This window comes from Erpetoichthys calabaricus, chromosome 8 (genome assembly GCF_900747795.2).
Source record: "Erpetoichthys calabaricus chromosome 8, fErpCal1.3, whole genome shotgun sequence".
Lineage (NCBI taxonomy): Eukaryota > Metazoa > Chordata > Cladistia > Polypteriformes > Polypteridae > Erpetoichthys > Erpetoichthys calabaricus.
In genome coordinates this window covers 149,821,767-149,838,118 of record NC_041401.2, presented here as the reverse complement: position 1 = coordinate 149,838,118, position 16,352 = coordinate 149,821,767, and the positions used below count along the sequence as shown (strand labels likewise).

The 16,352-nt window shown below is 36.8% G+C and overlaps 1 pseudogene; it reads right to left on the bottom strand.

Annotated features, from left to right (window-relative positions):
- Positions 1 to 8,595: 8,595 nt before the first annotated feature.
- LOC114656626 (general transcription factor II-I repeat domain-containing protein 2B-like) lies at positions 8,596 to 9,281 on the bottom strand (annotated as a pseudogene).
- Between the last annotated feature and the right edge of the window lie 7,071 nt (positions 9,282 to 16,352).

Sequence of the window (16,352 nt, the reverse complement as noted above, 5' to 3'; positions counted from 1 at the left end):
AGAAATAACTATTACCGCATTTAATTCCCTTCTCCATTTTTTTATTTACCTATATATATTTCTTCCTTTCTTTTGTTTATTGTTGCCTTATTAAAAAGACCTAAGCAATTCTCCTTTGGCTAAGCTCTCCTTCTTAGGGCTGGGGTTTTATTTATCTTCATTTTTTTTTGTTATAAATGGATCTATTTGTATGGAATGATTACAATAAAATTAATAAATAAAAAAAAAAAAAAAAAAAGATTGTTCTTTGGGCTCTTGTTTCAGAAGTTTTTGGAAGTGTATTTTTATGCTCATGTTCATTTTTTTGATGCCTTCTTGATTTTGAATGTAATTTAAATGTCAAGCTACTAAATAATTAGATTTAGAAGTCTTTTTTGGGCCAGGGTTTTGGTGGTTCCCTCCCTTTTAGCATTGCCTATAAGGCAGAATCACAATACCATGGTGATCTAAACACTAAGGTGTTTTGAAGACCATTGAACACATTTAGACACCAGGTAATGCAATTCTTTGTGAAAGAATATTCTTACTTTCACATTGCATACTGATTGCAACAACCTCTTTACACTGTCAAATTTGTTGCTTGTTTGTGTATATTCTGGATAAAATTTGCTTTATGTAGATCAGGAAAATTAAATATTTTCATTTGAACAGAAACAGTTTACCAATATTTGGTAAAATAAGATGTTATTCTAGATATAACAATTTTCCATATTTTTTATTTCTAATAGGAATCAGTAGGAGTCCAGTCCATCCTCTGCATGTATTTGTACAAACATTTTAACTTCTGTTTTCACAATACGTTATGTGTTGACGTTTAAACACAAGTTTAGTATTTTTAAATATGTATGTGTTGACATTTAAACAAAGTCTAGCATTTTTATAATGTTTTATGCATACTTACCATGTGCATTGAGGGTATTTTCAACAACACACCAAAGTAGTCAATATGGGCCTTTTCCCTGTGGTCTGCTGGCCTGGCGCCAGAGGCTTTCACCAACACAAAGACTGTCATTTGGGTTTGGCAGTAGTATGGTGATGTAGTCCATTAAAAAACTATTTTAAAAATGCCAAACTGGAAAAGAGTGAAAGGTTTTCTTTCTCCGTTTTACTTTCAAATTTGAGATGAAACAGCTAAAGCACAATCTGTTAATTCTTTTAAAAATACAGTAAGCTGGTAATATACAATAAAAGGGATCAATGGCAGGGTTTCACGGCTAAGTCACGGCAAACCATAGTAAAAAAGTAAATGTACAAAATGACTTTCTTCTTCATCTACCCTTGTGACACATTAAAAAAACAACAAGGCATAGGCAGAAAAGAAAAAAAAAAAACAATTGTAAGGCAGCAGTTAATAAGGTAATAACGTTTATCACATTTAGCAACACGAATTAGATGATCTACAAGTCTCCGACTTAAACTTTAAAGCCTTACAATATCTACATAGTTCTGACATATCACCTATGTCCATATATTCAATCTCTTTTTGCTGTTCAGTTATTTCACTGAGTAATCATTTCCGTTTGTTTGTGCTAATGCAATCTTTACTTTCTTTTTTTTGATACTTTCGAATTTTACTAGTTTCATATTCTTTAACTTGCTCTGCATGTGTTATCGTACCGTTTTTTTGAACCTTTCGAATTCCACTGCTTTCATAATCTCTAACCTGCGCTGCATGTGTATTGCGCCAACGTTTTTGAACGTCTTTATGAAGTCTTTTATTTCTGACCCCGATTGGACCTACGAGGTTTTCAATTCCACTTGGTCCGGGCTGATTATTACTTTCCTTATTTTCAGAATGTGCACATAGGTTATTATTGTTTTTTTTTTTTGCATTCTTTTGGCCTTCGTTTCTCTCCAACGCTTTTGGGTCTCTTTTTGACCCGCTGCTCTTTCTTCTTCGCTTAGTCGTTGATGTGCCATGTAGAACGTATAAAATTTTTAAGAGCTGAGAGCACATGAAGTGTGTCTGCCAAAAGCATTCCAACAACTGAGAGGTTAGATGTCCGTGATCTTGTTTTAAATTGGTTGTTCTCGCAGGACATCAAAGTGTCTTTCCGAGAAGGTCACGTCTCAACTAAAATAATCAGTGCCTGAAGAAAAGTGAGTGTGACAGCCATTTCTTTACAACTTCATTAATCAGGCTATCATCTCCATTACAAGAATGTCACATTTTGGGTATCATGCTAAATACTACACTTGTTTAGGGCAATGTGGCATGTCACCTTTTTTAATTTATTCTTGTTGGGTCATGATGAGTTTCTGTTGTAACTACTGGTTAGTAGCTGTGGTGCCTTGTGTTGTGCAGATAAACACAAATGAACATCAGAATGTAATTTTATTGTCAGATGAACATATAATGTGGCTAAAGAATCTATTGATACAGTTTATACAGTATATGAAACAAACTTTAAAAGTGAGTTATTGAAAAAATGAATAGTCATCACTGGCCGTGTGTAACATGCTTTGAATGCTGCTGAAGCATGTTGCTTTAAAAGACACACCTGGTTTAATGTAATTAGTTTACACGTTAAACTCTATATTGTGGTGAAGTTTCGTGTGTTCAAATAATAAATCAAGATTTGCAAAAAAAAAAAAAAACAATAAAAACTGAATACCCATGTGCAAAAATTTCCTTTTCAATTCCAAAGCCAACTGAAAGATTTTCTGCCAAGCAGAGCAAACAAAAAATGACTCAATATACTGTAACTTGGCAGATTTTACATGAGAGAGCAGGAGTAAAAGCTGGACATGTGAGGCGAAGTGTTTATATCCATGAATTTGTGGAACAGAAGAAAAATAAAGAAAGGACTTGTATCTCAACTGATTCATTGAGAAAAGGCAATAATTCTAGGTTATAGGCCAAGTAAAATCCAAGATTAAAGTCTACACAATTAATTGTCTGAAATTCTTTCAGCAAATCAATAGCACATGTCCAAATTTTCCATTCTGAAAGAAAAGCTTAGAAAATTGTTTTCTACATCCTCATGCATATAGAAGGTGGTGCACCCAAATGACTAAAAATAAAGATTAATGGACAGAAAAATAGTATGAGCTGTACTTGAAAGCACAATTCTTAACACATATTTCAATGCAGCAAGTGCCACACTTTTTTGACTTCCAAGTGTTAGAACATATTTGGGGAATGGGGATATCCTGAGTTACTCACAGTACAGTATCACTAAGGAATGAGCATAATAAAAAATAGATTTATGCTAACCATTAAGCTCGCATCCAGAATTAGCTGTAATAGATTTCATTTTCTCACAAACTTGTGATGGGATACATGGATTAAGAAAATGAATGAGTGAATATATGCTATTTTGTATTTTATTGCAAAAGGATTAGTGTTTTTATTGTATTTTAAAAACAAACGAATTTGCAAATGTATGCATGGAGAATTCTTTGCACTTGTTGAAGGCAAATAAAACTGCAATATAAATTAAATATACTTCGCCACACTAGCATTTAAGTCAGAATGATAATTTATTTAATGGTTTCTCATACAGAGCCTGCATACAAATTGTAAAGATTTCCCTTTAATATCAGAGTGTTTTACAGTTGGTTACATTACAGATTTTAACCACTGTAAATAAATCTAATAGTTTTGTTTCCTGTGCTTAAAATTTAGGCATCTATATTAAACATCTGCTTTATTTTAAGTCCTACGGAACATATTCTATGATGACTTTTTTTCCTCTGTGTAATCTGCTACTTTGCTAGAGTTAAAGTCCCCAACAAATGTGTTGTAGTTAAATTTCCTGAACAATTGTGGCACCAATTTTTCTAAACAAAGCTGTAAAAGGCTCTCACTTTTTCTTCCAAGATATGAAATTAAATTTCACACATATATACCCTTTAGTTTAGTAATAGTAAGTTTTTGTATTTCTGCAAAGACATGCAGGTGAAGCCATCAGTTTTCCATTGTGTTGGTAATGTAATGCTAATCTCAAGATACAATCAACAATTTGAGAGTAATTCTTAAATATGGTTTATCCTCATGCTTACCAGGCCCATTTTCAAAATAACATCACTTTATTAGGAGGCATTCAATTAACTATTTGAAGACCTTTCCTTCAAACAAATCTAGATAATATATTAAAGCATTACACAACCATCTCAGAATGGTGATTCCCTCTATACAGTATTTACAGAAAAATAATACTATCACAACTAAACTGTATTTTAAAGAACATTAGCATGTTCATAACAATAAAAAATGTTTATAGCAGAACTCTTCATCATGTATGAATACACTCCACAGTTTCTACAGTAGATCACATCATTGTTTTGCTTCAGCTTAGAATTCAATTTTATTATAAATTAGCATGTATTTTGTACATTTGGTACCTCTGCTGCCTCACAACTCCTGACCTCAAATTCTGGCTTGGGCTGTCTGGGGTTGGCACATTTTCCCTGTGTTTGCATTCTCTGAGAAAACTTGTTTTCCTTCCACATTAAAATAAAGCACATGTTAAGTTAATTTTCAGCGCAAAATTACTGTGATGTGAGTGAATATGTCTCATGATGTACTGGCATCAAGACGTGGCTTGGTTTAATTAAAAATGCGTGAAATAGAACCACTCCCTAATAATGCCAAAGAGCAACAGTCAATTTCTTTTACGTTAAACACAAGAACCATTATGTTTATATTCCTTTTCCTTGTCTCTTTAGTTTATTTTTCATTTTGATTTATTTATTATGATTATTTTGGTCACTGTTATTGTTTTTGTTATGTTTAAGCATATTAATGCATTTTTAAACTGTCTTTGTTTCTTGAGTTTTGAGGCTGGAACTCCACAAATTGGGATCACCCTCTGCACCACTGCAAGGGACCACCCCCAGCCTAATAAAAGGAAGGCTGGGAAGTGACGTGTGAGTCCCTGTCTTGCACCCCAAAACACAAGGCTGAGTCTCAGTACTTTAGCAAAACCAACTTTATTCAGCTTGAAACAGGAACAGTACAGTTATTTATTGTAGCGGGATCTACCACTCTCCTATACACAGACACAGCAATCAGGCAGGATTGAGGCCAGGTTAGCTGCCAATACTGTTCCCTGCATTTAAGAGTTTCCTTGTATCACCTATTGACGACAGGCACTTATAGCACGAACGTGGTTGGCTCGGATTTGGTTTTTGCTGGTTTTACCCATCACCTGCAATTGAAGAGTTTGACTGGTAAGGAGTCTGATCCATTCGACCATATCCTAATGTCATATCCCTACCAAGAAGATGAATGATTAATAAATCAGGCTCAACACAGTATGTCCTCAGTAGTGTCTGTATAACAAGCAATTGGCACAATAAGACAACACTTACAGTACCATATTGCCACTTTACTCTTCTCTTACTTTTATCTTCACTTTTATATGCATAGCTTTCACCAATTATAAACATTAGTGCTTATATTTTACTGTTCATCTCTATCTGTTAAACGTTCCTTATTCCTATACATTTTTACTATTTACATCATATTATTATTACTCTACACTTTCTCTTACTTAACTCTTCCTGGCTTCTATCCTATTTATCTAAAACAGTATTATGTATTAATGTGCATAACAAAACCATAATAAACATATAAGAAATGCTGTACATACAAATCAAATATAGAAACATACATCTATTAAGATATATGAATATAGATACAGTATAGATATATATATTGTAAATATACATAGGCATAAATGAATACTAAGGGCATTCTGTTATAATACCTTAACAAAAAACAGCCAGTGCTACTTTTGTTTTACTTAATAAATTGCATAGTTTACCTTATAAATATCATGATATTAAACTGTATACCTTTTAAACCAATCCACTGCTTTATTAAGTGGCTAAACAGACTCCTCAGGTGTACAAACTGAAGCAACTTTACAGAGCACCATGTGCAAACTGGCATCACTCGACACGCTTCCTTTTTTTTTTCTTTACAAGAGTGGAAGTTAACACTTTTCCCATGTTACAACTAAGAGTCTGCTACAGTAAATGCCATGAACAACTGTTTGCTGAGCATTTGCAGTGTTTTTATCATTACAGCAGCATTCTCAAACAATTTACTCTAGCAAAAATAAATGCTATACTAAACTTTTGGCAAGGTTGGGAGCATGTGCTGATAGTGTGCTGCTGCATCCACCACACGACAAACCACCTGGATTGGGAGCCAAGTGTAGTGGGTGACACCTCAGCATCACACTGGAACAGTTAAACAGACTTGAGCTGGAAGAACTTCAAATGCATCTGTGGGGGATGGGATAGAGAGCTGCTTGCTGCTTGTGCTGATCAACACATTTGGAAAACAAAGGTGCTGATTAGGAGGTGCAAAGAAATTTCAGTTGGCCCAGTATTACGACTTTTTTCATAGGCTTCAGGGATTCTAGTGTTAAGTATGACAATTCTTAGAAATGTCTCATCGAGCCCTGTCTTCCCGATTGACCATTTTCACTTTTAGGTCAGCTACTTCAAGAGGAGATTTCTCTTTGAACCCCAGTAGGTGACCATGTTGTTTCTGGATTCCAATGGAGGATGTTGGGACTTCCTTAATGAGTTAAAAGCAGGGGATTGGGATCTCCAGCCTGAAGAAGACATCTGTACACGGTGACAGTAAGGAAATATGGTGCAGTCTGTAGATTTAGTGTTAAAAGTAAGGTGGGAAGCTCAAGCCCCAGCCAGCCATCACAGTGAAGCATCACATGACTTCCTCTAGATCTTTGATTATTATATTCTCTCCATCTCACACTACCTTTCTTAGCAAAACCAAAAATTTTAAAAAATCTGCATTTGAACCCAAGCAGATATGTCTTTAAGAAGGAAGCAACAAACTACTTTGTGTTATTTAAAACAGAAATAGATGACTTAGATGTAGATAGCTGGCACAAATTAAAAGTGATGATGTTCAAATCATTTCTTGTTTTTTTTATCAGCTCCTTTTTATAGGAGAAAAGTTGTGTTTTAGATATGGTAAAAGCTAACATGCATTAAACCCCAAATGATTTGTAATGAGGGCTTTTATGCATGCAGAAGATAAGGATTTTAAATCATTTGTGATGGAACATGTTTTTAACTTTCCTGTTTCTTTTTACTTAAAAAAACAGCACATTAAGTAATAAATAATAAATGTGAAGTAAATACATAAGAGTTTCAGGAAGTACCCAGGCATAAAACTAATTCTACATAATTAATAGCTTTCACAAGATGTTCTGCTCCACCATTAATATAGTTTAGAAACAAAAAGGAAGACATGACAAAGGGCTTTAGCACATAGCAAATTAAAATCAAGCCTGGTCTGCAACTGTTTTGTAGATTTAATATTTTGAATGCAGAGGTATTGGCAGATATGCAAATATTAAATTTACTTTACCCACAGCACTTGACTGTTTAATGCAGGGGTGGGCAATTAATTTTCGTAAGGAACCAAATGAGAAACTAAGACTGTTTTGGAGGGCCGGACCAATAGGCTGAACTCAGTTCTCCTCCATGTTAATTTTATCTCTTTAGAAAAAGCAGTAAATGTTATGGTTTTGATTAGCTGCTACTGTTAAGAGTAGATGTTACAATTAGACTATAAAAATGTGGGACAGGCTTAGTAAAAACTCCACCATTACATTGCTATTTAATCAACATTACGAAAAACTGTTTTGAAAATGTGCTTGTTTCCACAGTATTTCAAAGAGCAACATTAAATTAACTTCCATCCATCCATTTTCCAACCCGCTGAATCCAAACACAGGGTCACGGGGGTCTGCTGGAGCCAATCCCAGCCAACACAGGGCACAAGGTAGGGAACCAATCCTGGGTAGGATGCCAACCCACCGCAGGACACACACAAACACACCCACACACCAAGCACACACTAGGGCCAATTTAGAATCGCCAATCCACCTAACCTGCATGTCTTTGGACTGTGGGAAGATACAGGAGCGCCCGGAGGAAACCCACGCAGACACAGGGAGAACATGCAAACTCCACGCAGGGAGGACCCGGGAAGCGAACCCAGGTCCCCAGGTCTCCCAACTGCAAGGCAGCAGCGCTACCCACTGCACCACCGTACCGCCCTAAATTAACTTTATACAAAAAATTAATATGTTCTATTGCAATTTTTAGTAGTCTAATTACCTCATTTGTTGTTCTTCATTTATTTATGTATTTTTTGTTCAGTGAAAAAAATCAAGTCTGTCTGGGGCTGAACAAGTGCACTGAAGTCAGGTTGAATGTCTAAGGTGGATATGTGAAGGACATCTGACTGGTGATCGTCAGTGAGAGAGGATCTGTATCTGGATTTGTTGAACTTTGTAATCGAAAGTGATTGTTTACATATGTAGGTTGATCCAAAGAGAACCAACATCTTCTCAGCGTGCCTCCTCATGTTTGGAAAGTTCTTATCTTTGAGAGCAGAATAAAAATCCAGCAGTGATACTGACTTAAAGTTCTCTGTCAGTAGTGTATCAGACTGCAGGTCAATGAGATTGAGCTGAACGCCACTGGGTGTGTTGTTCAAAATGCAATGTGCTTTCATTCTCAGCTGTTTTTAAGTCTTCAAATTGCATTGAAAACTCACCATTCAGAGCTCCTAACATGAATGATTACCTGTGGTGGTGATCAGCTCATGGTGTGGCTTCTTTCAATCTTGGCATGTGGTTGAGAATGTTGCCCTCCAAATGGCTTGAAAGAAACTGCAATTTTCTCATGGAAAGCCTTAACCAGGCTGTACATTTTATGTGTTAAGAGGCCCTTTCTTTGCAGTTTTGTATTTAGTTTATTCATTAATGTAGTCGCATCAACATCAAATGCAAGATCTGCCAACCTGTTGGCATCTGAGATCATTGGGATGTCCTTGCCTTTCTTCTCACAAAACTCTCGAATCTCTGCTCTCAGGTCCCATACTCTTTTGAGTACTTTGCCCAGGATGAGGCATCTGACAACTGTATGGTAGCCTATGTCACCATGTTCATTTTCATGCTCCTCCAAAAGTGCATCAAACTGTATGTGATTCAATGCTTTCACCCTGGTGAAGTTAACTATTTTAGTTACAATAACATGGTTCATTTTTAGCACTGACTTACACAACACCTCTTCAGGTATCCAATACAATGCAAAAATACAAGTTTCTGTTGTGGATTAATTTCCATCACATTACCTTGCATCCGATTCAAAAGTCCAACATTTTTCCCTGTCAGATTTAGACAACCATTGGTATTAACACCTGCTTTTTTGTCCCATTTCACTCTCAGCTTGTTAAAGAATGCATTTACCTCCATGAGCATATCGCTCTCTTTCATCGTCATCTTTCATTGACTGGATTGCTGCCAGGTTCTCTGTAATCTCAATGTGTTTCGTTATCCTATGTACAAAAGATAAGTAACTGGGCTATGTTGTGGACATCAAAACTCTCATTCAGAGTTTCAGTAAGAAAAAGTCAAAATTGTCTGCTTTGTTTTGCAGGTGAAGCTCCAGATTTCCTGCGATGTCCTCGATCCTTCTTATGGTTCACCTGCAGAGGGGCACATTCTGAAATGCTTTTTGTCCCAGGGCATATTAGCACTGCAGATTCCACTAAACACTCTTTGACTCCCCATCAGAGAGCTTACATTTTTTTTGCTATTTTGTGAGATATCATAAAGCTGGTCTCAACTGCTCCAACCCTGGATGTGGGCAGTAAAGATTGGTAAAAAGTCCTTACTGCTTTTGCAGATGTCTGTGCCCACTCTGCATTAGTGAAGTTCTTATATTTCAAATAATGGTGATTCTAATTGTAATCCTTAAACACAGTGATCAGAATGTTAAAGCACATGGCTTTACCGGTGACTTGAGTGAACAAATACGTAGAACTCCATATCTTGTTAAAAACTTTACATTCTTTATCAATCTTTCTTTTTATTTAATGTGAGCTGACATTTTTGTCATAAATGTCTGTTCATCAACACATTACAGTGAAGGTGCATACGCTCACACACACACACACCACAAAGAATGTAAATTGATCATGTACTGTACGTAAAAAAAAATTACCAGTCGCCTTCAAAATAAAAACAATGCAGTTGCATTGCATGCATGATGTACAGTTATTAATTGATTCCAAATTTCCTATTGACCTTACGCAGGCCAGTCAGGGACAACCAAAGTGCCCTTTGTTGATAAAAACTACGACAAAAAATACTCATAGATATTTTTTCTGTAATGAAAATGGAACAAAAACTAAATAAAAATGCAGCATTAATTACGAAAACTAAGATGAATGCTTTTAAAATCATTGTTGATGAAAACTAAACAAAATGAAAATGTTACAAACAGATAACTGAACAATGTGCTATGTGAAGCTCTTTGCACAGATCTGTTACACATGATGTAGTCTGCCAACAAATGAATGAAGTGGTTCAGTTTTAAAGACTTGTATTCATGCTTGTAATTGGCTCAATAGTTTGGGCGCCATCAGGAAATCATCACATCAGTCAGAATCCCGTTCCACTCCACTCCGCTATGTTGGCCAACGTGATTCTCAGGAGAAAAAAGCAGTCAGGCATCTGGACCAACTTTAATTACATTGCTGATGAAAATAAAGCCCAGTGTAAGCCATGCAGAAAGAAGCTTATAGGAAAAAACACCAGAATACCTGAAGGGAGGTCTAGAGGCAGATCATCCTGAGTTTCATGCCAAGGTATATAACGTTATATAGGTAGCGACTTGCCCAATGCCAATACCATTACCTCTGTCTCTCGTTCACCTTCCTAATACTAAGGCGTCAAGTGTGTCGATTTTAGGTGTGCTGCTAATACAGTAGGGACATCACATCAATAGTAAAGTCGGTACTGCATGCTTGCGTGACCGCAAATACTATATATGAATAACTTTGGATGGCACAATAATATTTGAGAAAAATGTGAGTAACAACTACTTATGAAAAAGGCTTACAATAGTGATGATACTTTATCACTTTTAGATACAGTGTCCTACACAGTCTGATAAAGGAGTGAAAGCTTCGCAATCATTCCCTGACTGTAATGAGCATGTCTACACATTTGTCCACGCAATTATCCATTTTGTAACTGGTCAATACAGTTCAGGGTTGCGTGTGAAACCATCGCGCATGCATCCAGTTGCACTTACAGGCACAGTGGCAGTGATGACAACAGCCGTAGCAATTGAAAATCGAGGCAAGTTTCAAACGAAGTGGCTTATCACCATCTTTAATGAAATGACAACATAAAATGTATGTAGAGGGAAAGAAAACTATGATGACAGACCAGAGCTGCCATTATCTAACCAAGATTTATTTTCTGAATAAATCCTTTCTACACCTACTCTTCATTTTATGTCCAGTAACCACTACATGTGGTTTGGCTCATTAGTGTGCATGATAGTATAATAGTTTAGAGGTACAATATGTTCTGTGCATATTCATATGTGAAATAAGATACCCATCTGATTTTGACTGTTTGGCTAATTTACTTTTACTTTTAGTCAACTTAAACCGATTTACTTTATCTTCACTAAAATTTATTTACTTTTTGTTAACTTTAACTAGACTAAAACTAACAATATCCATCCATCCATTATCCAACCCGCTATATCCTAACTACAGGGTAACGGGGGTCTGCTGGAGCCAATCCCAGCCAAGACAGGGTGCAAGGCAGGAAACAAACCCCGGGCAGGGCGCCAGCCCACCGCAATACAATACAATACAATACAATTTATTTTTGTATAGTCCAAAATCACACAAGAAGTGCCGCAATTGGCTTTGACAGGCCCTGCCTCTTGACAGCCCCCCAGCCTTGACTCTCTAAGAAGACAAGGAAAAACTCCCCAAAAAAAAACCTTGTAGGAAAAATGGAAGAAACCTTGGGAAAGGCAGTTCAAAGAGAGACCCCTTTCCAGGTAGGTTGGGCGTGCAGTGGGTGTCAAAAGAAGGGGGTCAATACAATACAATACAATACAATACACAGAACAGAACAAATCCTTAATACAGTATAATAATAAAAATTTTAGAAGTACGGAGCAGAATTTAACAATAGATGATATCACATAATAAGATTTGGATATGTTTAGAGTCTTGGGGCCTCATGTATGACGCCGTGCGTAGAACTCACACTATAACATGGCGTAAGCACAAAAGCGGGATTGTGCGTACGCACAGAAAAATCCAGATGCAGGAATCTGTGCGCAAGCAAACTTTCACGTTCTTCCACTACATAAATCCCGATCAGCGTGAAAAGTAACGCACGTGCACGCGCCTTCTGCCCCGCCCCAACTCCTCCCAGAATTACGCCTCTTTGAATATGCAAATCAATATAAATAGCCTTCTGTGAAAAGACAATGGCAAAAGCATGGGGAAAATATAAGAATTTCAGCGAATACCAAGTGGAGGCAAAGGAAAAACGTACTATTTGTTGGTGTAAACAGTGATATAATCAACAAAAGAAAGTTGATCGAGTGACAGAGTGTCGGAGAAACTCGAAAGATGAAGTTTGCAAAGTCGCACAGTGCCCGAAATAAAAAAGAAATCACATATCAAAGTCGCCGTGAAAAGGCAAGTCGTAACCCACTGTCTGAATGTCATATGAAAGCTTATTAGGGTACAGAGAAAAAAAATAGGCACACAGTGGGAAAAACGCACGAAATGTCAACTTTAATCTTGAAATTTCCACTTTAATCACGTATTTTATTTTGCCATTAAAGTAGAACATCATAAACTTCATCTTAAAACCGTTTATTTTACTAGTTTCTCAAGTAGCACGTTAAATGCTTTGTTCTGTATTTGATCTTCTATGTGCTCTATGTGTGTGAATCACTACGTGCTTCCGTTCTTTCTCTTTCTCCGACAGGACACAGAATCCATTACATTCGAGATATTACAGCTCTCTGAATAATTAAAATACTGAGATATATACGTGATATCATTTTCATGATGATAGGAATGAAAGCATGTTATTAAAAATGGGAACACGGTGGCGCAGTGCTTGTTCATATCTCACGCAAGAGGCTTGCTGCGCCATGCGTGACCTTCGATGAAATAATTTATTACAGAAGTACTGCCTCTTTCAAACGTACTAACCTCCAATTCCTCTACTTACTTTGCTTTCTCCAAATACCCAATCGCCATCACAATCAGCTCTGTTATAGACGTTAAGTCATCTGTAAGCTTAGAACGCCGATTGTTCAAAACTTTTAAGGAATATTGAAATATCTTCGTAGTACATGTTTAATTATTCTATTCGTCTATCCTTCCAGTGTCGCGTCAGCACCAGCAATAATACAGCGCAAGGCAGGAGCTATCCGTGAACTAGCTAGCGCTGCGGCAGCGTGTCCTCACATGTTTAATTATTAACAATACAGATTATTTAAATGAAGTTAAAGTTTTATCTGTATACTATAAGCAACATATTTTGCTGCATTTCATCTTAAAAATGATATTGTCATCATATGCGCTTTATAAAGTGGCGCAGGTTGTGCAATATTATAACTGTAGTGTAAGTTTACAGTGAGGTAATTGTACTTATAAGTAAACAGTTCTACAAGGAGCACTTGATGGACTGATTGAGTGCGTTTATAGTTCTTGGGATGAAACTGTTTTTGAAACGCGAGGTCCGTACAGGAAAGGCTTTGACGTTTTTTGCCATGGTTGAGGTAGTGTGTAGCCTACTTGAAACAATATACCAATAATTCTCTTTCCGATCAATTGCTGCTGTGATTCCCCACTCAGATACAGTGATATAAATACTCCGAGTGGCGCAGTGAGAGTAATATGGAAAAAGATGATCCGCAGTGGCAACCCTTAACGGGAGCAGCTAAAAGAAGAAGAAGATGAAGTGAGAATAACGACGCTAAAGCAGTTATGGTATTTGGAATACTATGGCTATTCCCTGGACCATTATATTGCTACAGGTTAATTACAATCAGATGCATTACACTAATAAACAATATGCAGTTAGTGTCAGTGTATTTATAAAGCCGCGTCAGGGACGTGGGTCTAAGAAAGGGTGACCACACAGGAACAGTAGCACTGCTTTGACGCTGGGTGCCGCCAGTCTGCAAAACCGAGCGGAGAAATTGCATACGCCAAGGTATGAGGTACCGTGGAAATGTGCTTTACGCCAAGTTTAGGTTTTATATATCGTGATTTGAGCGTGGAAACATTCGTACGCAACATTTCTGTGTGTACGCACCGTTTATACATGAGGCCCCTGGAAACCTCATCCATCAAGCTGCCTCCCCCATTTGGCCATTCCACGGCTGAAACAGCGCTGGGCCAGCCAATCCGATGAAAGGACCCATCTTTCCAACATTTCCTGTGATCCTCCATCAGGGATGACTTTACCTTAGGCAGGCAAGTGCCACATTTGAGTACTGAGAAGTGAAACGGAATAGGTGAGAGTTAATATCCAATTATAATTATCATGTTACTTATGTTTTAGTGCTAATGACTAACCACAGAGATGCAGTATGTACAGTTAATCAACAGCTCTAGTCAGGATATGCTAAACTGAAGTAGTGAGTCTCCTGCTGGGATTTAAAAGCTGAGACCAAAGGGGCATCTCTTATAGTAGCAGGCAGACCATTCCACAGTTTAGGGGCCCTGTAACTAAAAGTTCGACCTCCCATTGTTATTTTATTAATCCTTGGAATCATAAGCAGACCGGCATCTTGAGATCTTAATGTGCACTCTGGTTTGTAAGTCATGAAAAGTTCAGACAAGTAAGCCGGACCTTGGCCATTTTGCTTTATATGTTAAAAGGAGGATTTTGAAATCTGCCCTAAACTTAACCGGGAGCCAGTGTAAGGATTTACGAACTGGAGTTATGTGTTCGTATTTTCTTGTTCTTATAATAATTCTTACAGCCGCATTTTGGATTAACTGGAGGCTGTGAGAACAGTTTGAACATCCAGTGAACACCGCATTGCAGTAGTCAATCCTACTAGAAATAAATGCATGAATTAATTTCTCAGAATCCTGTTTATTTAGAAAGTACCTTAATTTCCTAACATTTTTAAGATGGAAGAAACATGTTTTGGACAACTTTGTAACATGTGCTTTAAATGACATGCTAGAGTCAAAGATAACTCCTAGATTGCAGGCTGATTCAGTAAAATTAATGGGGATTCCATATGAGTTAAATGATGACAAAATATTGTTGTGATCAGCGTCATTCCCTCCAACAATTAACATCTCTCTTTTATCTGTATTTAAAGACAAGTAGTTCTCATTCATCCACTCCTTTAATTCACTAACACAACTATTTAAAGACAACATTGGAGAAACTTTATTTGATTTAAATGAAAGGTATAACTGGGTGTCATCTGCATACAAGTGAAAATTAACATTATGTTTCCTAATGAGAGATCCCAGTGGAAGCATGTAAATTAAAAACAGTAAAGGTCCCAGTACTGAGCCCTGCGGGACACCATATTGAACTTCTGTATATAATGATGGAGTACTGTCAGCACATTTCTGTACATATTGGAATCGATTTGATAAGTAAGAACTAAACCAAGCAAGCACAGTGTCTGTAAGCCCAACATCATTTTCTAGCCTGTGCAGTAAAATAGAATGGTCAATGGTATCAAATGCTGCACTTAAGTCCAACAACATAATTACAGTGGAGTGTCCTTCATCAGAGGATATCAGAATGTCGTTTACAACCCACGTTAGTGCTGTTTCTGTACTATGACCAGTGCGGAAACCAGACTGGAATTTCTCAAATAAATTGTAATGCGTAAGGTGTGACTGAATCTGACTGGTGACTACTTTTTCTAGTATTTTAGAGAGAAACGGTAAATTTGAAATAAGCCTATAATTATTTGGTATCTGTGGGTCAAGGTCTGACTTTTTAAGTAATGGTTTAATGACTGACACTTTTAGTGTATCAGGTACTGTGCCATGCAATAATGAACTATTGATAATGTTTAGAATATTTGCCGCAAGAACATCCATTGCACTTTTTACTAGTTTTGTTGGCACTGGATCTAGGGAGCAAGTAGTGGGCTTCATTTTAGAAATTAAAGTTAAGACTTCCTGCTCAGTTACAGGATTAAAATTACTAAAGTGCTGAATGCAATGTGAGACAGGGTCTGCTAAGCTAGTATTTGGTTTGTACTGTGATGCAGATATCTGGGATCTGATATTTTTAATTTTCTCATTGAAGTTCATAAAGTCTGTACTGCTAATATCTGTTGGTATTTTGCACTGTTGATCTGAATTTCCATTTGTTAATTTAGAAACTGTTCTAAACAGTACCCGAGGATTTTTATTATTGCTATCTATTATTGTAGAATAGTATTCTGAGCGAGCTTTAAAGAGGGATTTTTTATATTTATTAACACTCTCTGTCCATGCAAATTGAAAAACATGTAGCTTTGTTGTT